Here is a 27,718-nt window from a genome sequence, read left to right as displayed (position 1 = left end):
TAGGGCACCTGGGTGGCTAGGTCGTTAAGCATCTGCCTTCAGCTCAGGTCATGATCTCAGTGTGCTGGGATCAAGCCCCACATCGGGCTCCCCCCTGCTCGGCAGGAAGCCTGCTTCTCCCTCTCCCACTCCCCCTGCTTGTGTTCCTGCTCTGTCTCTCTCTGTCAAACAAACAAACAAACAAACAAATAAATAAAAGACTGCTACTTAGATAATACATAATTACATTCTGCCCTTAATCTTCTGAAAGAGCCATTTATATGTCTTTTAAAAATTTTTTCTGGCTGCATTTGTATGTTTATCCTTCTTTTTACTTAAAATACTGATTGTTCGTATTTTCAGTTTACATTGAATACTTCCTTTGATTTCTGTAATACTTCTCACTATGCATTAAAGTTACTATATTACTTTCAAATTTTTTGTTGAAAAACTTTACAAACTCTTTATATTCACAATACTTAAAAATAAAATTTGTTGAGCTCTGGTTCCAGTAATGATGGACTATCTTATATTGGACTAACTTGCCCACAGATAACAATTATTAACTCTGGACAAAATATTAAAAAGGACTGTTCAAAGACATTGAAAAGTGCCTAAGAGGCACAAATGTAGGGGATTTGATTACTGAAAGAAAGGAACCATACTGATGAGATGTACACACGTATAATTTTCCCTTAAGAGAACTCTTCCCGTACATACTTTCTAGAAAAAAGAAGGGAGATACTCCCCAACTTGTTTTATTAAATAAGCAAATCCCTAATACCAAAACTTGACAAAGATATTACCAGAAAAGAAAATCAACCTCATGAAAACAGATGCAAAACAATAAATTGATAATATATATAAGAGAAGATATTTGCAAATGACATTTCGGATAAAGGGCTGATACCCAAAATCTATAAAGAACTTATCAAACTCAACACCCAAAAAACAGGGGCGCCTGGGTGGCTCAGTCGTTAAGTGTCTGCCTTCGGCTCAGGTCACGATCCTGGGATCGCCCCGCATGGGGCTCCTGCTCAGCGGGAAGCCTGCTTCTCCCTCTCCCACTCCCACTCCCCCTGCTTGTGTTCCCTCTCTCGCTGTTTCTCTCTCTGTCAAATAAATAAATAAAATCGTAAAAAAAAAAACCCAAAAACAAATGATCCTGTTAAGAAATAGGCAAAAGACATGAACAGACACTTCTCCAAAGAAGACATACAAATGGCTAACAGATACATGAAAAAATGTACAACATCACTAGTCATCAGGGAAATACAAATCAAAACCACAACGAGATACCACCTTACACCAGCTAGAACGGCTAAAATTAACAAGACAGGAAACAACAAGTGTTGGTGAGGTTGTGGAAAAGGGGGAACCCTCTTGCACTGTTGGTGGGAATGCAAGCTGGTACAGCCACCCTGGAAAACAGTATGGAGGTTCCTCAAGATGTTAAATATAGAGCTACCCTATGACCCAGCAATTGCACTACTAGGTATTTACCCCAAAGATACAGATGTAGTAAAAAGAAGAGGCACATGCACCCCAGTGTTCATAGCGCAACATCCACAATAGCCAAACTATGGAAGGAACCAAGATGCCCTTCAACAGGCGAATGGATAAAGAAGATGTGGTGTATATATATATATATACAATGGAATATTAACTCAGCCATCAGAAAGGATGAATACCCACCACTTGCATCAACATGGATGGAACAACATGGATGGATGGATGGAGTGTATTATGCTACGTGAAATAAGTCAAGCAGAGAAAGACAATTATCATATGGTTTCACTCATAAGGAACAGAGCAGAGGACGACGGGGGAAGGGAGGGAAAACTGAATGGGAAGAAATCAGAGAGGGAGACCAATAATGAGAGACTCTGGACTCCGGGAACAAACTGAGGGTTACAGAAGGGAGGGGAGGAGGGGAAGGGGTAACCGGGTGATGGGTATTAAGGAGGGCAGGTGTTGGGATGAGCACTGGGTGTTATATGCAACTAATGAATCGTTGAACACTATAACAAGAACTTACGATGTACTATATGCTGGCTAACTGAACATAATGAAAAATAAATTAAAAAAAAAAAAAGGATAATATACCATGATCATTGTGGTTTATCCAAGAAATGTAAGGTTGTTTTAAAATTCAAGTATCAGTTAATGTAATTTACCATATTAACAGAATAAAAAGCATATAAACATTTCGATACAGAAAAGAAAAACTGACAAAATTCAGCACCTACCAATGATAAAATTCTCAGCAAGCTAAGAATTAAAGGTAACTCCTTCAATCTGATAAAGAGGATGAATGAAAAACTTTACAGCTAGTATTTTATATAATGGTGAAATACTGGGAGTTCTCCTAATATTGGGAACAAGGCAAGAATGTTCACTCTACCACTTCATTACTTTTTTAAATTTTATTTTTAAGTAATCTCTACACCCAATGTGGGGCCCAAACCCCCAACCCTGAGATCAAGAGTCGCACGCTCCACTGATGGAGCCAGCCAGGCACCCACCCATAGCCACTTTATTATTGTAATGGATGTACTGAGGTCCTATTCAATGCAATAAGAAAAAGAAAAGGAAACTCAGAGAGGAAGAATTAAAATTGTCTTTATTCACTTAAAAATCATTTTTTGGTACATAATTCTAAGGAATCTGAAAAATGATTACTAGAATTAATAGGTGATTTGGCAAAACTGTAGGACACAAGGTGAGTCTACAAAAATCAACTGTGTTTCTATACAACCACGATTGGAAAATAAAATGCAAAACAAATTTGTAACAGCATCAAAAAACATAGAATACTTAGAATTAATTTAACAAAAGATATGCAAGACCTATACACTTACATTTTATAACATTGCTGGGGCACCTGGGGGGCTCAGTCGGCGTCCAACTCGTGATTTCGGCCTACATCATGATCTCGGTCCTGAGATTAAGCCCTTTGTGGGGCTCCCCGCTCAGAGGGAGTCTGCTTCCTCCTTCTCCCTCTGCCTCTGCCCCTCCCCTGGCTTGCACCCTCTCTCTCAAAATAAATAAATAAAATTAAAAAAAAATTTTTTATAACATTGCTGAAACTAAAAAAGACCCCCTCAAAAATAGAGGGACTGAATATTTTCATGGGTTCACCAAGATTCAATTCTCCCCCCAAATTAATTCATATGTTCAAAAATAAAATTAGTGGTTTACTTTATGTATATGGTACATTATACTATCAATAAAAACAAATCTATTTTTCTTTTGTTTTACATTTGTAATAGTTTTTTTTTAATGCTTGTTTTGGGCTTTTTCTTTTTATATAAAAACTGTTTTCTCTAACTCATGATTTCCCCAAATGTTTAATTCCATATTGAAGTGAAATGTTTAATATTAGAAAACTGGGTGATCTTATTACCTGGATCCAAAAGTGCTTACCCCTTCCAGTCCCTCTAAACTAAGTGCTTTTTATAGTTTCAAGATTTTTCTTCTCTTGATTTAAACCCACAATTCAAAAACTCGAAGAAACGAACTAGTTTTTCATATTGACTTACAGTTAAAACTGTTACAGGATTTATAGTTAGATAGCCCAATTTACATTCTATTTGAAGTTTTCTCACTTTATATATCTAGCTTATTTGCATTTGTAATAAACTGCGCCCTCGAACATTTTTTTGAAACAATTCATTTCAATCCTCCTGATACGATTTTGTGCATTCTTTCATTTGTGAAGCACTTTATCTTTGAATTTTTCCTAGGTAAATCTGTGTAGGAATTGGTAAATAGCAACTGACTCCTGGCAATGATGGCATTGCTCATCCAGTCATCCATAAACTTAGGTTCTGTCAGTATTTGGCTTCCAAGAAAGAGCAACCCTCCAAATCACCTGCATACTTAATCGTGCAGGTATAATCTTTGTCACATAATGTCACTCTCTTCTATAAAACTGGAGTTTTTATGGGTACTTCTTCAAAACCAAGCAGTAACTGAAGCTAGATGGATCCTGCTAACGATTCAGGGTCCTGATGGATTCATGGTCAACCATATGAGGGAATGTGAAAGCAATGCTAATAAGGCGGAGGCTGAGCACAGTCATTTAGAAACTGCATGAAGATGAAAAGCACACAATAAATCCATATTCAAAAAGATATGTACACAATGAGAATTAAAAAATATGGAACCAGGAGATAGGTGACACAGAGAACCTAAGAAGACAGGAGGGATATGAAGAAATATTGAGAAAAAGGACAGTTCTAATAATCTGATGTTTGATTATTACTGTGAAATCAATGAGCTCTCTTAAAATGTATCTCTCCTTGGGGCTCCTGGGTGCCTCAGTCGGTTAAGGGGCTGCCTTTAGCTCAGGTCCCATGATCTCATGATCTCAGGGTCCAGGGATCCAGCCCCACGTCGGGCTGCAGGGAGTCAGCTTCTCCTTCACCCTCTGCCCCTCCCCACTGCTCGTGCTCTCTTGCGCAGTCTCTCTCTCTCTCTCTCTCTCAAATGTTTTAAAAAATTAAAAAATAAAATGTATCTCTCCAGTAATTTTTTTCATTTAATTTAATTCCAGTATAGTTGAATAGTGTTATATTAGTTCCAAGTGTATAATACAATGATTCAAATATTCTATACGCCAGTGATTGCTATGTAATTATCTGTGCTCTCAACAGCTCAGTATTTTAAGTCTTTCCTCACCACCCCTCCCCCGATCCAGAGGAATCCAGAGTAGGAGATCTGATATGGATAGTACAAACTCCTACTAGAACCCCCCATGATAGCTGAGCATGGCTGAAGGCTTTCAACTACTGGTTCCATTTTTCTCCTCCTGCATAAGGCCTCTCTGTTTTCATTACCTGCTTCCAATGCTGGATTCTGGCACAAGTTCTGGTTAATGCAGCACCTCCCAATTCCTTTAATTTAATTATTAATTTAATTTCTTAAATTCAATCTAATTTAAGAATCAAATGAGGAAGCCAGCTGATAGAAGAGCCCTGTCATGCACCTACCACACAGAGTAAAAAGGAAATCTATTAAATAGTCTTCCTTTGTTATTTGGAGTTAGGCAGAGGTACAGAGCCAGAAATTAAGAATATATAGAGAAACAGAATAAATATCTATGGGATTACCCTCAGACTTAACAACATATAAACTTTTTATATTTTTTTCTTCTTTAAAAAATGAAGCACTACCTGAGTGAAATAAGTCAATCAGAGAAAGACATGTATCATATGACCTCACTGATAGGAGGAATTCTTAATCTCAGGAAACAAACTGAGGGTTGCTGGAGTGGTGGGGGGTGGGAGGGATGGGGTGGCTGGGTGATAGACACTGGGGAGGGTATGTGCTATGGTGAGCGCTGTGAATTGTGCAAAACTGTTGAATCACAGATCTGTACCTCTGAAACAAATAATGCAACATATGTTAAGAAAAAAGAAAAAGAAGAAGATAGCAGGAGGGGAAGAATGAAGGGGAGTACGTCAGAGGGGGAGACGAACCAAGAGAGATGATGGACTCTGAAAAACAAACTGAGGGTTCTAGAGGGGAGGAGGGTAGGGGGATGGGTTAGCCTGGTGATGGGTATTAAAGAGGGCACATATTGAATGGAGTATTGGGTGTTATGCACAATGAATCATGGAACACTACATCAAAAACTAATGATGTAAGGTATGGTGATTAACAATAAAAAATTTTTTAAAAATTCCCTTCAAAAAACAGAAAAAAGAAAGAAATGAAGCACTACCAATAAATCAGAAGTCCCCACACTGACACAGAGCCCACTCTGTTCATCCCCCCTCCCTTTGACAGAGATAACCATTGTCGTGAATTTAGTACATCTGAATTGTGAATATGTACGTGTGTGTGTATCCGTAAACAATATACATTAACGTTTTGTATTTTAAAATATAAGTGTTTTAACTGTATAGTACACATAAATCCTGCATTTTGTTGATATCATGCATTACATTTTGGAGCTCTATCCTTGCTGAAGTGTGCATACATATGAGTTTCATTCATACATGTATGTGAATATACCTGGTCTCAGCCATTCCTGTATTTAAGTGGTCTGCAAATTTTCATTTTTATAGATAATACCTCAATGAGTGTTCTTGTACATGGTTTCTTGCTCATATTTTCATATGCACAAGTGCAAGAATTTCTAATGGCAATACCCAGGAGTGTATTTCTGAGTTACAGTAGCTACATATCTTCCACTCTACTCACCATTCCTCAAACCGCTTGCCAAAATGGTTGTTTCATACTCCCACTAGCAATGTATAAGAACCATTTCCCCCACACTCTTTCCAACACCTGATATCAACAGACTTTATTTTTTAACAGTCTAATGGATGAAAATGGGATTTCATTTCAATTTGAATTTCCTTGACTATTACGGAGACTGAGCATCTTAGTCGACTATGTGGATATCCTCTTCTTTGAACTGGCATTGGTCTCTTTTCTTCCTTTATGCTGGGCACCCAATAGGCACTTTTAGTTCTGAGAAATTTGCTTGAACTATACTATTTACTTTCTTCTTTCCCTTCATGTATTCTGTTCTCTCTTTTTGGAACTCCTAACACTAGTAAGTTGACCCTCCTAGATTCATCTTCTTATTTTCTTCCATCTCCTGTTTATCATTTCTTTTCCTTTTTACTCCACATTCTAAACAATTTTCCTCAATTCATTGTCCAATACTTCTACTGAGTTTTTCTCTGCTACATATTCTTAATTTATAAGAATTCTTTGTTTTCTGAATGCTCTTTTTAAAATATCCTATTCTTGCTTTACAGATGTAGCATCCCATCTTGCTGAAGATATTTTATACACACATATGGTGTATGTATATACGTACGTGTGTGTATATGCATATATATCTATATATGGCTGGATGTGTATGTGTGTGTATGTATGTAAATATACATAAAATTTTCTCGGCTGTATAGTCTGTTTTCAGCAAGTTGTTTTGTATTCTAGATTTATTTATTTTGGTTTCCGTTATTCATAGTGGGTGCTTTCCTTAGATGCTTCATGGTATTTAGATCTTTGGGAATAAAAAGTTTATTTAAAGCTCTAATTAAATATGTGGGGCTATTGACTGTGACCTTCACCACAGGGCAACCTGGGCAGGCTCTTCACTAGAGTACAAATAGTAATGTGAGAAACCTGGTTCCCCTTATCTACCACTTATTCACTTATTTGTTCAACACCTGCATACATATAAAGTAGTTTCAGAACTGTTAACCTGTACTCCATAAAAAACAAACTGACCAAATATAGTACAGTATTTATGTACAGTTCTTTTTGCCTTTATTAATGGGCAAGTCATATTCTTCATAGAAGATTCTTCCTGTTCCTGCCTGTAGGATAAAGGCCTCAGTATGGGAAGCCAATGACAGAGAAGAGGGCAGGGGCTCTCATTATTCAAAATGCCAATGCTCATTTAATCCCCCTCCCCCTCAACATGCCTGTTGTCCACTAGCCCAGTGGCCCTCTGTTTTAATCCAGAGAATATACCTGTCAAGATAGGAGCAGTTCATTAGAACAGTGGCAAAGAGTGAAGAAGATCCAGGCATCTAGCTATTTCTTCTTCTTCTTTTTTTTTTTTTAGAGGTGGGGAGAGGGAGAGAGAATCTCAAGCAGGCTCCATGCCCAGTGCAGAGCCTGACATGGGGCTCGATCTCACAACTCTGAGATCATGACTTGAGCTGAAATCAAGAGTTGGATGCCCAAACGACTGAGCCACCCGGGTGCCCCCATTTAACTGTTTCTTAAACATCTTTTAAACAATCCTCCTTATTTTAGTTCCTTACCCTTCTTCACCTTCCACTTTCAAAGTTGCACCACACTAACACTGCCTGAGCCCTTTGGAGATTCACCAGTACAAATTCCATCAGTCCTTAGCTTTCCCCTTGTAAAACTGGGCTTTCCTAGGTTTAACAAGATTGCTACCACTCATCTAGCTGTTTTCTGGCCTTGAAAAATTCCCCCTATTTTTCTCCAATTCTCCTACATCCCTGGATTTATGACTAAAAACAACCCAACAACAACCCTTACTGACTTTATTTTTGTTGTTGTTTAATTTAACTGTGGTGAGGGAACAATATGAACTGTGTGCTCAACCCACCACCTTTACCTGGAATCAAATACTATGTTATTATCCGTAATATTTTACTTGTTTATTTTCAATCATCCTGTTATTTCATAATCTTTTTAAAGTTTTGCTTCATGTATGTTATTTACACCTTAATCTTTCTGACAATTTTAAAATCCACCATCCTGACATTCTCAAGAACTGATCAACCATTGAAATTGCTCAATAACATAATGAATGATATGACAGAAAGAGAACTAACAACAGGCAGTATGGCCTATACAACAGTTAATTAGGAAAGTTTTAAAAAGGACCACCTTTAGATCAAAGGAACGTCTCTTCATACACATTAGCTGATACCATGGATTCTGACTTTGGGAAAGCAGAAAAAAATCCACCTTTCGTTATCAACTGTTACCTTATGAGATGAGTATCAAAAGAATCTGTGGTCTACTGTTCTCTTCTCTGTGAGGAAGTAAAAGAAAATTTCAAATCTCTAAGGGCAGTAGATTCTCTCCCCCAGCCCACATACCATAACTGTGAAGTGTGATGAAAGTAACCTGTTACTAATAACACTTAAAATTACAATGTTTATGCAGTCATTACTTCCATAAAATTAGTGCAGATTCAAGATTATCATTATTACAACATGACTTTAGCTGTTATTACATGACGTTAACTCTTCTTCTTTATGATGTGCTTTTTGATGGGGAGAGAAAGGGATAATGTTAGCCAAAATCTGGGTGTGATGGCACTAGCTTTGGTTAGCTATGCTGCAGTCCTGTAGTGGGTCATTGTAGATAAACCATTAACACTAGTAGCAATTAGAAATTACTTTGGTTTACATAGAGTTAAGATTCCATAGTAACTTCTCTGTTCTTATTAATTCTACCCCAAATAAAATTTAAGAAAGAAGGTGGCACCTAAAACTTTGAGCGAAATGGGTTTTTTTTCCTTGAGACTGTAAGTTTTTCACAGAAGAATAAAGAAAGAATGATGCTACCAAACCTCCTTCTACTGATCATGCAAGAGTCATGCTCTCCAAATCAAAGGCAAAAATAATTTAAATAAAATCTGAAATCAAGCCAGCCACATTAATGTTAAAAAAATAATTTAAAAATGTATGTAAAGTTTATTTAATATCTCCGTTTTTTTCTTATTAACACTATGAAGAGGACGCCTAAAAAAAGACTTTAAAGATGAAATTGTTTATTTTTTTAATAGGATGGCAATATTTACTTATTTTTCCTTCTTAATCTTTGATTTTTAGAAGGCTGACTTCATTGCTGTTATGATTACAAAATGCTTTTATGAAAACCTGGTAATCTCTCTCCAGAAAAAAACCACCTCTTCACATAATTTTTGGATGTCTTAAAATATCTGGGTAAATTCATGGGTGTTGTTAGAAGAAACTGTATTATGTTGGAAAGATATGAAAATGTTGCTCCATGGTAAAAGCATGAGCTCCAAGGGGACTCCAGCCGGGAAATAAATCTTGGTAAGGGCAAGAATTCTGAGTGCACCCAGCATTAAAGAGAACTGTGACTCCAAGGAAATTCTTTGTGTATGTGGATAAGAGGTATGAAGAAAGATGTTCATGCCAGCATTGTTTATGAGAGCAAAAAATGGTAAGAACCCAAATGCCCATCAATAATAGATTAGTAAACACTAGCATACTGATAGAATATGAACCTCACATCCGTGAAATTAACTGAGCTTTAGCTATCCATATCTGCCTATAGGCAACCACATTCCCTTCTTATACCTGAGACATAGTGCATTATGGTTACAAGTATGGATTCCGGAGCTCAACTCCACTATCACTAACTTTCTGATCTTAACCTCTCCATGCCTTAGTTTCCTGCTCTACAAACAAGCAGAATAATACTTGTACCTATTCCAAAGTTGTTAGAAGAGTAAACACTTAGTATTTTTAAGTTGTTTAAAATGATGCCTGGCACATAGTAAACACTGTGAAATGATTAACAGATCATAGCCAACTAAGTTTAATATCTCTTTTGGATGTCATATAAACACATCTATTCTGAACACAAGTTATTCGCAAAAGAATGCTCCTACTATTTTTATGCTCTATTTTAAACTCCACACCTATAAGCATCTGCCTATTTATTAAGAAGTTCCAAACTAAACTCCTCTATATTCTTTTCCTTGGCTATTCCCTAGCCGGGGGGAGGGGGGGGGAGAGCAGGGGAGGTACCTTCACACTCACCCAATGCTACCACAGAAACCCGGATATCACCTTTGAAATTTTTTCCACTGTCACATCCTATATTGTACTCAATCACCATGCCCCATCTAGCCTATTTCGAAAATAAGTCCTTGTCCACATACATACAAATCTGATATCCTATTCCTGTTTAAACCCCTTCCATGAGGTTTTATCTCACTTATAATAAAATCCCAAACTCATGACATAGCCACTCTTCCCATAGCATGGTATGTTTTAGCAGCACTGGTCCTTCCTGAGTTCCTACCTACTGTCCAGTCTTTCTTCCCCACTCCATGGCCTTCACTATAATATATTCTCTGTTGCAAATAATCTTTTATTTTCTTTACCTGCCCAATTCCTATTCACTGTTCAAGCTTCAGCTAAAACTCTACTACTCTTACCACAGTAATCTAAATCAGCCCTTCCTTATACTTCAATAGCACTTTCTACTTCTCCTCCTTAGCATTTTGCAAAATTTATATTGACCTATTTGTGTGATTATGTGCTTACTGCCTCTCTCCCTCACTAGACTTTAAGCTCCTAGATGGATGTTTTTTAACTTGCACAGAGTAGGTACATAATTTTAAAAGGTTAAATTATGTTATTACTGAACCTATTCCAATTCAACAATAGCAATGCAGTTAAAAGCTTAAAGAGAATGTGGATCATTAAACTGGTCAAAGGACATTACATCTTTCTAAACAAATCCAAGAGCGGTATCACTGGCATGGGGGGCGGGGGTACACTAGATTGTTAATATAAGGGATTAGGCACAGGTTTGAGGGTGAGAACACATGGGTAACAGAAAGCTGAAAGTAGTAAACCTGCTGGATTAGTCTCTACTAATTGGAGAAAGTCCATTTCTGTGGCAACATTCTGCAATATAATTTATCTCTCTGTTTTTGCTACAAGGCGAGAGAAAACACCAGGATGTTGGAGAGAGTCCACATTCAAAGAGCTAAAAATGAAATGTAACACCTAAACTACAAGTGTTTAGTTCTTTCTTGAAGAGCAACTTTACTGAATCAGAAGGCAGCTGTTGAAGACTATCAAAACTAAGCTGTTCTAAATCTCCAAAACACTATGGCGGGATGCTCAGACAGGATTTTAATTCCCAATACAGGTTTTACATGTGTTAGAAGACGGCATTGTACTAAGATGGCATTTTACAAAACACAGGTTAGATCACTTTAGGTAACAGTTAAAATTGGCATATACTTTATCAGATGAGTGTTTGCATTACACATTTTTCTAAGTGCGGGCTCAGTTTACTCCACACACTGTCAAGAGAAAGACAGTCTTACTACCTCTTTGTACCTCTCAAGGGCAGCAAAGAATAGATATTCACTAAAGTTAACCAATAAAAATGCTTGTATCTAGATATTTCTGTTTCTTTTTGTAATATTTCTAAATTACATATTACCTTTTAAAATAGAGAAGTGACCTGCATATGTGCTTAGAGGTTTTAATAAGTAATTCCATTTTTTGGAATGCAAAGTTATGATCACATAATGAGGTATGCTAATCTACAGTTACATTTAACTATCACTTTCCATCTAGGGGCATGCACAGTATCTTCGGGTGAGGGGGGGCGGACAATAACCAGACACCTTAGCCTCATGACTTCAAAAAACAGGTTAATACACATTATAAGGTATTTTAAAATCAGATTATAGAATTTTGTTATTATTTCTTTTACTCAGTACACATCATTTCTTTTTTAACAGGCAGAGTGATTCAAGACTCACATATTCAAGTGCCCGATGTGTGGTAAGCACAATAGCAGGTGCTTGGGAGTGGCAGTGAACAAGAGAGATGAAGTTCCCACTCTTCAAAGCTCACATTCCAGTGAGAGGAAAAGATCAGTAAATAAAACAATAATTTGAGGCAGAGTTACAAGGGGAGCTACTTTTACACATTAGATGGAGTATTAAGGCCAGTGTGTATGTGAGGGTAATGTCTGAGCTGAGATTACATATAATAAAAACTTCAGCCTTTCCGAGCTACCCAGGGAAGGGTCTATACGGCGTTGTTTTGCGTTCCCGTCGTAACTTAAAGGGAAACTTTCACAGTGTCTGGAGCCCTTGATGTCCTGCAAATGAAGGAGGAGAATGTCCTCAAATTCCTTGCAGCAGAAACCCATTTAGGTGGCACCAACCTTGACTTTCAAATGGAACAGTACATCTACAAAAGGAAAAGTGATGGTATCTACATCATAAATCTGAAGAGAACCTGAGAGAAGCTTCTGCTGGCAGTTCGTGCCATTGTTGCCACTGAAAACCCAGCTGATGTCAGTGTCATATCGTCCAGGAATACTGGCCAGAGAGCTGTGCTGAAATGTGCTGCTGCTACCGGAGCCACTCCTATTGCCAGCCGCTTCACTCCTGGAACCTTCACTAACCAGATCCAGGCAGCCTTCCGGGAGCCAAGATTTCTGGTGGTTACTGATCCCAGGGCTGACCACCAGCCTCTTACAGAGGCGTCCTATGTTAACCTGCCTACCATTGCTCTGTGTAACACAGACTCTCCTCTGCGCTATGTGGACACTGCCATCCCTTACAACAACAAGGGAGCTCACTCAGTGGGTCTGATGTGGTGGGTGCTGGCCAGGGAAGTTCTGCACATGCGTGGCACCATTTCCCGTGAACACCCATGGGAGGTCATGCCTGATCTCTACTTCTACAGAGAATGTGAAGAGATTGAACAGGAAGAGCAGGCCGCTGCTGAAAAGGCTGTGACCAAGGAGGAATTTCAGGGTGAGTGGACAGCTCCAGCTCCTGAATTCACTGCTACTTAGCCTGAAGTCGCAGACTGGTCTGAAGGCGTGCAGGTGCCCTCGGTGCCTATTCAGCAGTTCCCTACTGAAGACTGGAGCGCCCAGCCGGCCACTGAAGACTGGTCTGCAGCTCCCACTGCTCAGGCCACTGAATGGGTAGGAACAACCACTGAGTGGTCTTAAGCTGCTCTTCCACAAAGGCAAACAAAACAGAAATAGAAATGGAAAAGGCTGACAGAAAATAAAGTTTGTAAAAAAAAAAAAAAAAAAAAAAAACCACTTCATCCCAAAAGGATTTCAGAAATGAATGATGTCATAGTATGTGTGAAAAACTCGGCACAAAAAGCCCCTGCTCCGGGACACCTGGGTGGTTCAGTCAGTTAATTATGCAGCTCTTGGTTTCAGCTCAGGTCATGATCTCAGGGTCAGAGGATTGAGCCCTGAGTCGGGCTCTTTGCTCGGCAGGGAGTCCGCTTGTTCCTCTCCCTCTGCTCCTCCCCCCACTATCCTCTCTCTCTCTCTCTCTACACTATCACTTCTCTGAACTGTCACCTCTCCTTTACACTTTTAAAAATTGAGGACTCCAAGCCAAATTCAACAATACATTTAAAAAAAAACAACATTCACCATGATACATCACATTAACAAGAGAAAGGACAAAAACCATATGATCATCTCAACAGATTCAGAAAAAGCATCTGACAAAGTACAACATCCATTCATGATAAAAACTTTCAACAAAGTAGGTTTAGAGGAAACATACCTCAACATAATACAGGCCATATATAAAAAACCCATAGCAGACATCATACTCAATGGTGAAAACCTGAGAGCTTTTCCCCTAAGATCAGGAACAAGAAGACCAGGATGTCCTCTCTCACCACTTTTACTCAACATAGTACTGGAAGTCCTAGCCACAGCAATCAGACAAGAAAAAGAAATTTTAAAAATTACAGAGGACTAAAAAGAGATTTAATTTATATAGATTATCAATATTTATTGTATTATAAATTAAAACTAAGCAAATTTTAGAATACTTAATAGCCCTTTAATAATCTATTTTTTTCTTTACTGCAAATATGTAGCACTGAAGAAGATTAAAGCTCACAAATATAGTCGAGTACCACTGCCTTGATTTGTGGTAAGCTACCAGATTTACCTTCCATTACTACTGTACCCTCAATGAAAATGTCTATGCATTAGAAAAGGCAAATAACATCTTAGTATTATTCATAAAACCATTTGGATGTTGTAGGGACACCTGGGTGGCTCAGTTGGTTAAGTGTCTGCCTTCAGCTCCTGACTTGATCCCAGAACCCTGGGATCAGGCTCCTTGCTCAGCAGGGAACCTGCTTCTCTCTCTGCCTGCCACTCCCCCTGCTTGTGCTCTCTCTCTCTCTGACAAATAAATAAATAAAATCTTAAAAAAAAACAAAAAACAAAAACATCTGGATGTTGTAGACCCCATGAAAAGATCTTGGGACCCTGTTACAGATTGAATTTTGTCTCCCCAAAATTTGTATGATGACACCCTAACCTCCAATGTGACTGCATTTAGAGATAGGGTCTTTAAGGAGCTAATTAAGGTTAATTAACACCATAGGATGGGGCCTTAATCCAACAGGATTAATGTCCTTATGAGAAAAGGAAGAGACATCAGGAGTATACCCACAGAGGAAAGGCCATGGGAAGACACAGTGAAAAGGTGGTCTTTTGCAAACCAGGAAGAAAAGGCTTCACCAGAAACCAATACTGCCAGCCCCTTAATACTGAACTTCCAGTGCCCAGAATAATGAGAAAATACATTTTGTTGTTTAAGCCACAAAGTCTGTGGTATTCTGTTCTGGCAGCCTAAACAGACTAATGCAGACCCCCAGGAATCTGCAGACCTTATTTTGAGAATTTTTGCTCTAGATATATACTTTCTATCTCTTTCTCTGTTCTTAAAGAAGAGGGCAAAGGTGTGTTCAAAGGAAAAGATGGCCATCCAGAGCATGGGACGGGAAAATAAGATGACATCCAGGAATACTAAAGAACAGAAATTTCCCAATATACATGGAAAAAATTATAAAGTGCAATATATAATCCATATAAGCTGGGCTCTCCCACCAACCTACACCTAGATTTCAAAATCCCATTTTACTTACACTCTGAAATTTAAGCCTTCTATATCCTTCTTCTTATATCACTTCTCTGAATTGTCACCTCTAACTCCTTTTAACGCTTTGAACCCTTATCACTTACCTGGCCTCACAGAATTTGGTTAGGGAGATTTGAGGTGAACCTTCTGTCCATCCTAAAGTCAATATTCTCTTTGAGCTTTCACGCACATCATAAGAAACTACACTCTCCTGGTTGTCTTCAGCTTCTCAATATCTTTCCAATGTCTGGTAAATGTGCTCAGTCTAGCCCTCTTTTCTTCAATGCCCATGTAAACGCACAAGAACATACACACACATGTTCATGCACACATGAACACACACACACACGCACATTGTTTCCTTAGATAAAGTACTAGTGTTCTTCTATGCTCAATTTAATTTAAAAATCTATCAAGTACCTTATATACAACACTTCAATACTTGAATAGCTTCAATACTGGGAAACATATGGGCATAAAGCTAGTTATAAATTAAGCGAGAAACTATAAAGAAAACATGGTAATTTTGACCAAAAAACAATGAAAAATTCCTAACAATGAAAACAATTTCATAATCCCACAAGTGACTAAGTTAATCCCAGAAAAAATGGGCAAAAAATTTAAAAAGTAATGCACATTAGATGACATATAATTGGACAATAAAAATAAGAATACAACCAACCTAATTAATAACTGTTTGGATTAAATTAAAATTAAGGAAAAGTAATTTCTCATCTACTAGGCTGGTAGAGCTAAAAGACTGACAAAATCCAGCATTAGTGAGGGTCTAGGGAATTGTGCAATGTCCCACATCATTGTTAGGAATGTAAATGGAGGGTGGGGCCCCGGGTGACTCAGTCGGTTAAGTGTCTGCCTTCGACTCAGGTCATGGTCCCAGAGTCCTGGGATCGAGCCCCGCATCAGGCTCTCTGTTCAGCGAGAAGCCTGCGTCTCTCTCTCCCAGCCCCCACTCATTCTCTCTCTCTCAAATAAATAAATAATATATATATATTTTTAAAAGGTATGTAAATTGGTACTGCCTTTCTGGAGTTACCAAAATAATTAAAATGTACATAAAAAACAATCCACCTTCAAAGAATCTGTCCTCATGATATAATCAAAAGTGCATTAATTGTAGGGCAGCCGCTCTCAACTGGGACCTTTAATTCCCTCCAGGGGCATTTTTGCTTGTCACAACTTGGAGTATGGGAATGCTACTTGTATCTAGTGGGTAGAGGCCAGAGATGCTTCTGAAAATCCTATGACATACAGGTCAGTCCCCACAACAAAGAATTATGTGACCCACAATGCCAATCGTGCTGAGGCTTAGAAAGGCTGGTTTCAGAAACTTTTACCATTGCAGCTACCCTTCCTCCTCCCCAGAAGGGAAGAAAATTCTTATTTTTATTGAACTCTAGTACACTAACTAGCTATGTAACTGGCAGGTGTGGACAATGTGCGCTAAGAGGTCCCACTGCTATATGGCTCTCCTTCTCCTACATTCATCATCCATTTTGCTAGACAGGTAAATTGATTCAGCCTGACTTCCTAGAAGTGGCTGAGCATCTTCCTCTCAACAGTTAATGGGTCAAAATACATGGGGACTAGAGGTATCACGAGTACTACGATGTTGCCTATCATGCTGCAAACTGAACTTGATAGTCAGCTAACAGAGTAAGGTCAAACATTAGGTTTGGGGAAATGAGACAAAGGTGTGTATTAATTCCTAACCGAGCCTCCTAGGATACAGGAATACAGAGATCTATAACAAACTGGACCCATGGGGAATGCAAATTCATGAGCTCTGCTTAGATACTTGCCTGAACATATACCAAAAAATAAAATCTGAATCTACAGACAGGACCCATGTTCAGGGGTGTGGTGGTTAAAGTATTCTAAGGGAAAACAGAAAAATAAAGAGATTTTAAATATATAAGATATATATTTAGGGGACAAAGGAAACCTCAGGAAAGATGAGAAATGAAGTACCATTGTTGCAATTTTCTAGATGTTTCAAATGTCATATTCTAGGCAAGGGGTCAAAGGATAAGTAAACCCTCTGGGGCCCCATGATTACGGGAGTCACAGTCACAACCCCCTTCCACCTAATGAGGAAAGTGCAGTGGATAAAAGAGAGAGATGTAAGGAAAATTTCTAGCTTAGTTAACCAGATGAAAGATGGTATCAGGAATTCAAAATAGAATTGCTTTTCAAATATCATATCCTGTTATCATCTCTTCCCACCTACCAGAGAGATATTTTCCCTAATTAGCCTAAATTTCATCACATACATCTAACTCATATAGATATGCCTGGAAAGGTCTTGCATATATTAAATTTATACATCAAATCTCATTCTTTATATGCAAAGCTAAAATATTTCATTCAATGAAATCCTAGTGTGAACGATTCTTTTATTTTTTTAAAGATTTATTTATTTGAGAGAGAGAATTCAAGTGGAGGGGAGGGGGGACAGAGGGAGAGGGAGAGAGAAAAACTATAAGCAGACTCCCTGCTGAGCACAGAGCTCAATCCCAGGACCCTGAGATCATGACCTGAGCCGAAATCAAGAGTCTGATGCTCAACTGACTGAGCCACCCAGGTGCCCCTGAATCATTCTTGTAAAAATTAATCCCACCTAAACATCTCTTTTGTAGAAAATCAAATTTTTACATATGGCACAGGGAATATATAAAACATTTTAAAAACACACACAGGGGCACGTGGGTGGCTCAGTCAGTTAAGCATCTGACTCTTGGTTTTGGCTCAGGTCATGATCTCATGGGTCATAAGGTAGATCCCCACATGCACTCCCCAGTCAGCGCAGGGTCTGCTTGAAGATTCTCTCCCTCTTGCCCCTTCCCCCATGTGTGCACCCATGCTCCTTCTCTCTCAAATAAATAAATAAATCTTTAAAACAAACACACACAAAAATAAGAAAATTAAATTTGCCCATATTGTTTTCCATATTCCCAGACTCGTAAACTTGAATGGTTAATAATAACTTTATCATGACAGTTGTTGTACATGCTAAACACACCAAACTATATAAAACTTGGCAATAGCCATAAAAATAGAAATCCCAATTTAATGCCAGTTTATTATAGAAAGATAAACAGAATCTCCCCCAAAGACATGCTTTTCTTAAGTCTCAGTTTGGGCTACCTTTGATCTTGCTGGGAAGGAATTTAAAGAATTTTAAAGAAAGGATAAGAATTTTACCTGGAAAAACTGTAAAGAATCTGTACAGTAGGTATGAGGAAGACTGAAGAGTCTGCAGAGGCTGAGAAGGCTGTTTGGGGGAGAGAAGGTCAAGAAGAGGTAGAAAGGTGGCAGCTTAGTAAGGAATAGGAAAGTCTGAGAATGAACAAAGATATTTAAAGGCAAATTACAGGAAGTAAGTCTTGCTGGATGATACAGAATGTAAACTACTCGCTTCATTCCTACAAAATCTTTCAGGAATAGTCTACAGTATTCATTACCAAAAATGTAACTTTGACATTATATTTTTTTTAAAGATTTTATTTATTTATTCATGAGAGACAGAGAGATAGAGGCAGAGGGAGAAGCAGGCTCCCAAGGAGCAGGGAGCCCGATGCGGGACTCGATCCCAGGACCCTGGGATCATGACCTGAGCTGAAGGCAGATGCCCAACCATCTGAGCCACCCAGGCACCCTTGACATTATATTTTTATGGTTTGTTTGTTGTTGCTGTTTTTGCTTGTCTTCTTGTATACAAGAAATCCTGAAGAGAGCTTCAAGGACAGAGAATGGTAGTCTAAGGGTCAAGACCAATTTTCCCCCATCCACACAAAAATTACATTACAAAAATATACAGGTGGTTAAACTGAAGTACAGAGTAGTCTGTTTCTCATCGAAAAATAACGTATTTCTCCAAGTCAACTAACCAGTTAGCAAACTGGTTGATATGAGGTCATAAGAAACCGAAGTTTATGGGTCTGGATCCCCATGACCCACAAACTATTCTATTCTATGTTCACATGCTATATGCCTAATCTTTGGTAAACTTCCTTTCAAATGAAAGTAGGTGGATGGTCAGTGAAGGGTAGACAAGAGAATGAAAAGATGAATGAAAAGTCATCATTTATCACTGGCAAATTTAAAGTGCATGTCCCACTGATGTTGAATCTAAGGTCATACCACTTTGCAGAAAAAGGTCAAAGAACCATCAACAGTTTGCAAAAAATTATTCTATTTCAGTCTTAAGTTTTTTCAAGAAGGTTCACCACGTAATTTTAAGTCTAAAACAAACCCAAGTAAATACTTTCCAAGAATAAAGGACTGCATTCATAAAAGAATTAATGCTTAAGATGCAATTATCTCATTTTAATGATGCTTAAATTAAAGCAATTAAACAACTTAACAGGGGAAAAGTGTCTATGATGGGTCCTGTTTATTGCTGACCACAGTTAAGAAATTTAAAAAAAAAAGAAAAAAAAAACCCAACACATTGTGTTTAAATTCCTCTCATGTTTAAATCTAACAAAAGCAATAATAACATAATATGTAACATCAAATTCTTATCATAATTGAAAAGACAGTACAAAATGTCTACTCTTTCCTATTTAACCATCTGGAACATGTTACAAACTCCCTGAAAGCAAGAAAAATCTGCAAGTATAATTACACTCTGGGACTATTAGCATGACATGCTTCAATAAATACTCCTAATAGGATCTGCTGATATAATAATTGGCACTAAAACTGATGGACTTTCATTATTTGGCTATTTGTTCTTACTAACTAAATACTCAAGAAAACTAGTAAATTGTCCCTTGAATAGAAACAAATACCCAGCAAGGGCAAAATGTGACGGGTTACAGAGGTAGAACAAAGGGACAAAGAGCAAAGATTTGGAAATGCCTGAGTTCAATTTATATTTTCTCTCTCCCTTTCTTCCTCCCGTCCCCACCCCCCCAAACCTGGCATAGCTATCTGGTCAAAAGTGACTTTGTTAGGGTTAGGAGAAAATGTTATATTAAGTCTTGAGCTGGCCAAATTCCAGTTGGCTGCAGGTCTTCAGACCAAATTTTAACAAGGGAAAATTATTCAAATGTATTCTACTCTTGTTGGTTTTGGAAACTTAACATTTAACTACTTAAACTGGAGGACTAAGCAAGGGAAGAACCCAACTAGCCAAGATTTTTGGGAAGCCAGCTCTGGTAGCCGAGCAATGGAGGCAAGAGGGCTGCTGCGGCGGTCTAATTCCAACAAGATGAGTAGCTGGGCTGATGCAGCAACTGAGGTGAACGAGACATTGGACTAAAGCAACAAGAGCTGGGGGTGAAAAAGAGAGGTCAAACTGTCCACATGTCTGAGTTACAAACATAGTTCAGGTTTACTCTTCAAATCCAGAAAATACAGGTAAATAAAAAGAATAAAATATAAAATTCACCCGTAACTGTTCCACACAGAATTAATTAATGCAAACACCTGTATATTTACTCTTCTACAAACATAGATACATATATGGTTTTATTTTAATGATTATGGATTCACAGCACACATAATTGTTTAAAAGCATCTTTTTTCACTAAATTTATGTATCTATAACTTCTCATGTCATTAAGTATTCTTCTACATAATTTCTATTGTCTGTGAAATATTTCTGGGTGTGTGTGTGTGTGTGTGTGTGTGTGTGTGTGTGTGTCACAGTTTTTAATCAATGCAGTGGTGCAGGACCTTAGATTGGTTCTAATTTGTTGCTATTAAAAACAATACTACAGGGGCGCCTGGCTGGCTCTGTCGTTAAGCGGCTGCCTTCGGCTCAGGTCATGATCCCAGAGTCCTGGGATCAAGCCCCACGTCAGGCTCCCTGCTCAGCGGGAAGCCTGCTTCTCCCTCTCCCACTCCCCCTGCTTGTGTTCCCTCTCTCTCTGTGTCAAAAAAAAACCAATACTACAGGGTGCCTGGCTGGCTCAGTCGGTAGAGCATGCGACTCTTGATCTCAGCTCAGGGCCAAGAGTTCAAGCCCCACACTGGGCATGGAACCTACTTAAAAAAATAAATCAATACATGGATAAAATCTTAAAAAAAAAAAACAATGTTATGATAAGGCATCTTTCTGGCTAAAATTTTGTTTATATTCAGAATTATATTCTCTGAATAAGCTCCTACAAACACCGTTTGCTGGCACAGGAGACTGGATATATATATTAATGCCATTTAGCCAAAAATGAGTTTACAGGAGATAACAGATGGCTGAGGGAGAGGCTAATGAATTCAGTTATGTCCACATTAATTATGAATATGACATATAAGCAGATAAATCCAGATGACTTCCAAACAAGTGGTATATAAAGGTTCTGGAATCTCTGACATACTGATGATAGTGGAGTACATGAGATGGCCAAGGAAAACTGTAGAGAGAGGAGAATGAATTACTATGGAAACACTCCAATATTTGGGGGCAGGGCAGCAGTTAAAGCTGAAAGATCAAGTGGGGGGAAAAAAAAGAGAAAACAAATAAAGGTAAGAGGAAAACCAGCAGAAGTTGAAGGTAGAGAGATGATAATGTCCAGTTTCAAGAATTATTTTCAACCTGCCAAAAGAATCACAATTCCTTAAAACATAACAAACTCTTCGAAAAGTGCCCAGAGGTAGTCAAGAGTCCTTTCTAAAATAAACCCCAATGAGACACAAGTGTCCCAAAGATACCAGGAATTCAATATATCCCAATACTACCATAAGCACTGAACCTACATGCTTTTAGGCTCAATGTGTCTATCACTTTCTCCCAACTTAAAGCCATAAAGGTCCAAATAAGGAAAAAGTCTACCTAAATTTATGGTACAGCATTATAAGGGTTTTTTGGGGGGTGGGGGTGGCCTAAAATTGTCTTTCTCCCCTCAAAGTATAGCTTAGTATACTCAGCTACTCCTAGTATACTAAGATTTATTATTACAGGAAACATGTTTACAATTTCAACCTCATTTTACAAGCTTTCCAAAAGATCTTTTCCAGAATTAATTTTTACAAACTTGATTTCATTTTCCCCTTCCTCTTTCTACCCTCTGCTTAACCCTGAGGGATTAAGAGTTTTAGTCCCCCAACAACTGGGTTCTAATATTTCCAAACGCCCATACCAACTGCCCACTTTCCCCAGCTCCAGTCAGGGACTACTCTTGCAGAACACCACAGTCCTTGGTGGGCCTCATATGGATGTACAAGTTGAGCTGTAGATCAAAGTATACCCTTACGTTCAAGTCACATTCATCTGGCTGCCAGAACACGCAGAGATACTGCTTGCCCTGGGGTTATTTTTAAAGACCCACTTCGTTCATTATCCCCATAATCACTGATTTCATTTTATCCCTTACAACTTCCCATTCCAATAGTCTCTTCTTTCTTCCAGTCCCACAATCCTCCCATTCTAGTTCTTCATTCGTTCTCTTTTTCATATCCCAGTTTTGCCAAAGGAGTGGTCTTTCCCTTGCATATTTTTAGTATGCTACTTTACTGGGAAGGGGCACTAGAAAAAGATGGAAAGAAATCTCAACTCCTATACCTACCTACAATTTTATTGATCAATATGAAATCCCTATCAGAGCAATGTACTAAACCAAATTAAAACTTATGAACTATAAATGAGCCACTGAAACAAATATTTTCTCATCGCATGTGAATAAGGATGAGAGAAAAGGAAACGTGTAAACAGTACATGGTGATATTTGCCCCAACTTACAAATCATCATTCCATCCTCTCAAGATCACTGTTTCTCCCTCTCTCTCCTCCTCAGAAGCATAGCGTCATGTGACACTAGTACTGAATAACAAGCACATAGGCCATGTGGATATAATACCTCAGAAAAGTGCTCTTTAATAGAAATTTCATTATTATATTTTACTTTTAAAAACTACTGTAGTAAAGCCTAGCCCTAAAAGTAGGCTCTTACTTAATACTTCAACACCGACCTGATAAAAGCACACTTTCTTAGCATCTCTGATATTTTCATTAATGTGGAGCATACCTATTCTGTTAGTGAATGGGACACCTTCTGTGCAATGACAAATTTCTACCAGCCTTTGTTCTGCCTCCTATCTGGATTTATGATTCTAATCCCCCACATCATCATTCTCCTTCTGGGAAGCCATTCTTCGTCCACTATGGTTTGGTTGAGTATCCCTCCTATGTGTCCCCATGACACCCTATGTTTACCACACTGCAGAAGCTAGCAAAGGATTTGCCTACCTATCTGTATGGATGCCTGCAAGACAGTTAACTCCTTGAGCGCAGGAAGGCTATGTCTTACTCACTACTGTATCTCCAGAGTCTAGGGCAGTGCTTGGCACCAAGTATATTCTCAATAGAGAGACACAGCGTGGCCCCCACCAGGACCATCAACCAGTACCATCAACTGATCTGCTCCTACACTAGGCTTATTATAACCTCCTGTATGTAAGTCAACACAGTTTTCTTAGGGGATACCATAAATCCTGACACTAACCTTCCACTTTGCGTGTGGTTAAGCAATACATTACAGGTTCTATTTGTTTCTTCAAAATCTCTATGAAGTCAAAATAATTACCCTCTTTTACCAGTACAAAAAGTAAAAGCCCAGAGAAGATAAACTGCTTTCTCATAGCTATACAGTAAGCACCTGAGGAAAGATTCATGCCTCTTACTGTAAATCAAAGCTGTTTCTACTGTACTATTCTGCTTCCCCAAACCTATACTGAAGCAACATGAATATATAATAAGTCAAATATATTTTTCTTGCTATATTCTGCAATGTTAGATTCCCTCTGGGAATCAATAAAATGTTAAGTATCTGGAAGACTATAAGGATTGTGGGTCAAACTTAGACGCTCTGGAATTATATTAACTATCTGGATTCAGTTATTAATTGTGCTACCTGCTAGCTATGTAATATTGCATAGCTATTTAATTTCTTTGTGCTTCAATTTCTCATTTATAAAATGAGAACAGGAGTAGCAGCTATAGCGCTGTTGTGAGGAGATTACAATACATGTGAAGGATGTAGAACAGACCCTACCTAGCATGTAATACTACTACTAATAGCCAGGATTACTGCATGCCTACTATGTATGTTAACTTGTTCTCAGTAAACATTAGCTATGAGTGTTTAATTATTTAAGTTTACACAAAGAAGTTAACTTTTTCTATGTCAGTGGTTCTCAAACCTTATAGTGCATCCCAATTATCTAAGATGTTTTTAAAAATACCCATAGTACCTGCATTCTGCAGATTCTCATCTGTGGGTCTGGACTGGTTTCTAGAAACTATTGTTTTGAAAAAATTCCAACAGGATTCCATTCTCTGAAATATACTAGAGGTCTTACATTTCTGCTATATAGCATCTGAAACTGCTCAATAAAATATAAAAAGTACCCTTTTCAATGCAGGATACCCCATAAAGAATGCAAGGGAACACCACTAACATCAAGAATGGAAACAAATCAAGAAAAAAGACAGAAAAGCAAGCAGCAAAGCTGCCAGATAATCCAGGGGGCATAAACTAGGAGTGAGAGAGATCAAGGAAAAAGGCTCAGGCCTCCTGAAGTCTCAGAGACCATCAGACAAAGTTTGGGCCCAAAAGGACAATAACCCAGGGAAAGGATGAATTCAAACATCAAAAACACCTCAAAGGCAAACATCAAAGAAGATTTACCTCTTTGCTTTAGCAAACACATCATGAGAATTTGATGCCTGAATCATCTACACGATGTGGATGTTCCTAAAAACCAAGAGTAAGAATTTTAAGTTAAAATCCAGGTTCATAGACTAAGCCCCCCAACTCCAAGCACACAGTAGAAGGAAATAAAATCCTCTCTAGAAGAATGTATCCTAAACACAAACCAAAAAGAGTTTTCATAATTACACAGGATTCCAAAGAAAAGGAGTTCAGAACTCAAAAAGAAAATCACAAAACACACAAGTAAACAAGGCATTATTACAAAATATCAGTAAAAATTTAAAAATTTGTTGTAAAAATTTCTTGTAAATTCAGGTATTAGAATTATCAAATACAGAACATTAAATATGTTTAATGCATAAGAGAAAAGCAAATAGAGGGGTGCCTGGGTGGCTCAATCAGTTAAGCATCTGCCTCCAGCTCAGGTCATGATCTTGGGGTCCTGGGATAGAGCCCATGTTGGGCTCCCTGCTCAGCGGGGAGTCTGCTGCCTCTCCCTCTGTGTGCACACTCTCTCTCTCAAATAATAAAATAAAAATCTTAAATAAAAAAAAAAGCAAATACAAAACACTAGTAAGGTCCAAGAGGGTATAAAAAAAATGAACAGACAAATCTGAAAGAGCCAAACAGAAGCGCTAGAACTGAAAAACATCGTAAGTAAAACCACAATGAAAGAGTTAACTAGAAACTAAAACAAAGTGAACAGTGAGACAGCTATCACCAATTTATAGCAGCCTACACGGTCACTAGAAGGGAAGTGTGAAAGAGAGGTTAAGAAACATGGAGGAGTGGGGTGCCTGGGTGGCTCAGTCGTTGGGTGTCTGCCTTCAGCTCAGGTCATGATCCCAGGGTCCTGGGATCAAGCCCCGGGCTCCCTGCTCTGCGGGAGGCCTGCTTCTCCCTCTCCCTCTCTCCCCCTGCTTGTGTTCCCTCTCTCACTGTGTCTCTCTGTCAAATAAATAAATAAATTCTTAAAAAAAAAAAAAAGGAAAAAAGAAACATGGAGGAGAGAATGGAATAATCACCACCACCAGAAGGACTATATTCTCTGATCATAATATAATGAAAGAAAAGTCATAAAGAAACTAAACACAAAACTGCCAAGCATTTGGAAATTTAAAACTTCATCTCTAAATAACTCACAATTCAAGAAATAATAACAGAAAAAAATTTATTTTTTAACAGAAAAAAATTGTAAAACTAAGAATGAAGTAATAATGAAAATACTACACTTCAAAACTATAAAATGCAGCAAAAGCAACACTCAGAGGAGAATGTATTCCCATAAATACTTTTATTAGGAAAGAAGAATGGCTGAAAATTAATGGGGTAAACGTCTGACTAAAAAGTTATTTCAGGGGCACCTGGGTGGCTCAGTCGTTAAGCGTCTGCCTTCGGCTCAGGTCATGATCCCAGGATCCTGGGATCGAGCCCCGCATCGGGCTCCCGGCTCAGCGGGAAGCCTGCTTCTCCCTCTCCCACTCCCCCTGCTTGTGTTCCCTCTCTCGCTGTGTCTCTATCAAATAAATAAATAAATAAAATCTTAAAAAAAAAAAAAACTTATCTCAAAAAACAACCTCACCTTAAAAAAAATAAAAATATAAAAGCATAAATCAATGAAATGGAAAACAAACACAATAAAGAGAATGATAAAACCAAAAGTTGGTTCTTTGAAATCAGTAACAAAATACCCTTGATGAGGTCAAGAAAAAAAGATACAAGTTAATTATTAAAAATGAATGGAGAACCTAACTAGAAATAAAGCAAAGATTAAACAAATAGGATATTATGAAAACCCTTCCACGATTTGAAAACTTAAATAAATAGGTAAATTCTTAAAACCCATTAAAACTAACCTAGGATACACTGATAGAAACGTATGATGAACAAATAGGTAAAAAGAAGAATTCCAAAAAATACATGGAGCTACCCCTCCCTCTAGGAGGTGGAGCTTAATTTCTAGAGTGGCTTAGGAACTCGTTACCAAAGAATTAAGTAGGGTAGGGAAAGAGAAGAGTAATGACTTCACACTGGAAAAACCTGGCAACACTACCTCAGCCATGTGAGGAAGGTTAATTTACCATCATCAGTGACGTGGTGGATATCATATACCCCCTAAAATGATGTGATGAGAATGGCACTTCCCCTCCGTGGGATTCTTCTCATAGCCTCAGTTTGATCATGAGAAAAACATGAGACAAACCCAGATAGGGAGATATTCTATAGCACAGCTGGTCAGCATACCTCAAGAGTCAAGGTCATAAAAACAAGGAAAAACTAAGAAAGTGTCACAGACTAGAGGAGATTGGAGAGACATGACCACCAAATACAACGCAATGCTCTTGAGTTGGACCCCAGACAGAAAGAGGATATTATTGAAAAAACTACTCAAATCCAAATAAAGTCTGAAGTTTAAGTAGTCAATGTCCTGTCTTAGTTTTAACATATGTATCATGGTAATGGAAGATGTTAAGAATGGGGTGGGGTAGTTGAAGGGCATACTAGAACTCAATATATTTTTTTGTAACTTTTCTATAAATCTAAAATTATTCAAAAAAAGTTTTCCTTACTTAAAAAAAAAGACTAACCCAGAAAGATATGGAAAGACTTAATAATCCTACTGCTCTCAAGGAAACTAAATCAATAGTTTAAAAATCATCTCCCAAACCATGAGTCAATTAGCTTTGTTTAAAAGTACAGGATTTGGGGTACCTGGGTGGCTCAGTCATTAAGCGTCTGCCTTCGGCTCAGGTCATGATCCCAGGGTCCTGGGATGGAGCCCCACATCGGGCTCCCTGCTCAGCAGGAAGCCTGCTTCTCCCTCTCCCACTCCCCCTGC

At 38.2% G+C, this 27,718-nt stretch overlaps 1 protein-coding gene and 1 pseudogene across 7 annotated transcripts in view; one reads left to right on the top strand and one right to left on the bottom strand.

Annotated features, from left to right (window-relative positions):
* The window catches only part of NCOA1 (nuclear receptor coactivator 1), a 243,317-nt gene that overhangs the window by 107,783 nt on the left and 107,816 nt on the right, over positions 1-27,718 (bottom strand). The window contains exon 3 of one of the 7 annotated variants that reach the window (XM_073897063.1): positions 24,856-24,921. The exons of the other annotated variants lie outside the window; for them this stretch is intronic. The gene's annotated coding sequence lies outside the window, so the exon portion shown is untranslated. The remainder of the gene's footprint in view (positions 1-24,855; positions 24,922-27,718) is intronic. 7 annotated transcript variants of the gene reach the window in all.
* Positions 12,317-13,283, top strand: LOC112821266 (small ribosomal subunit protein uS2-like; annotated as a pseudogene).

This window comes from Callorhinus ursinus, unplaced genomic scaffold, assembly GCF_003265705.2.
Source record: "Callorhinus ursinus isolate GAN/ISIS: 27379988/994484 unplaced genomic scaffold, GSC_fseal_2.0 scaffold10, whole genome shotgun sequence".
Taxonomy (NCBI): domain Eukaryota; kingdom Metazoa; phylum Chordata; class Mammalia; order Carnivora; family Otariidae; genus Callorhinus; species Callorhinus ursinus.
This window is presented reverse-complemented; position numbering and strand designations above follow the sequence as displayed.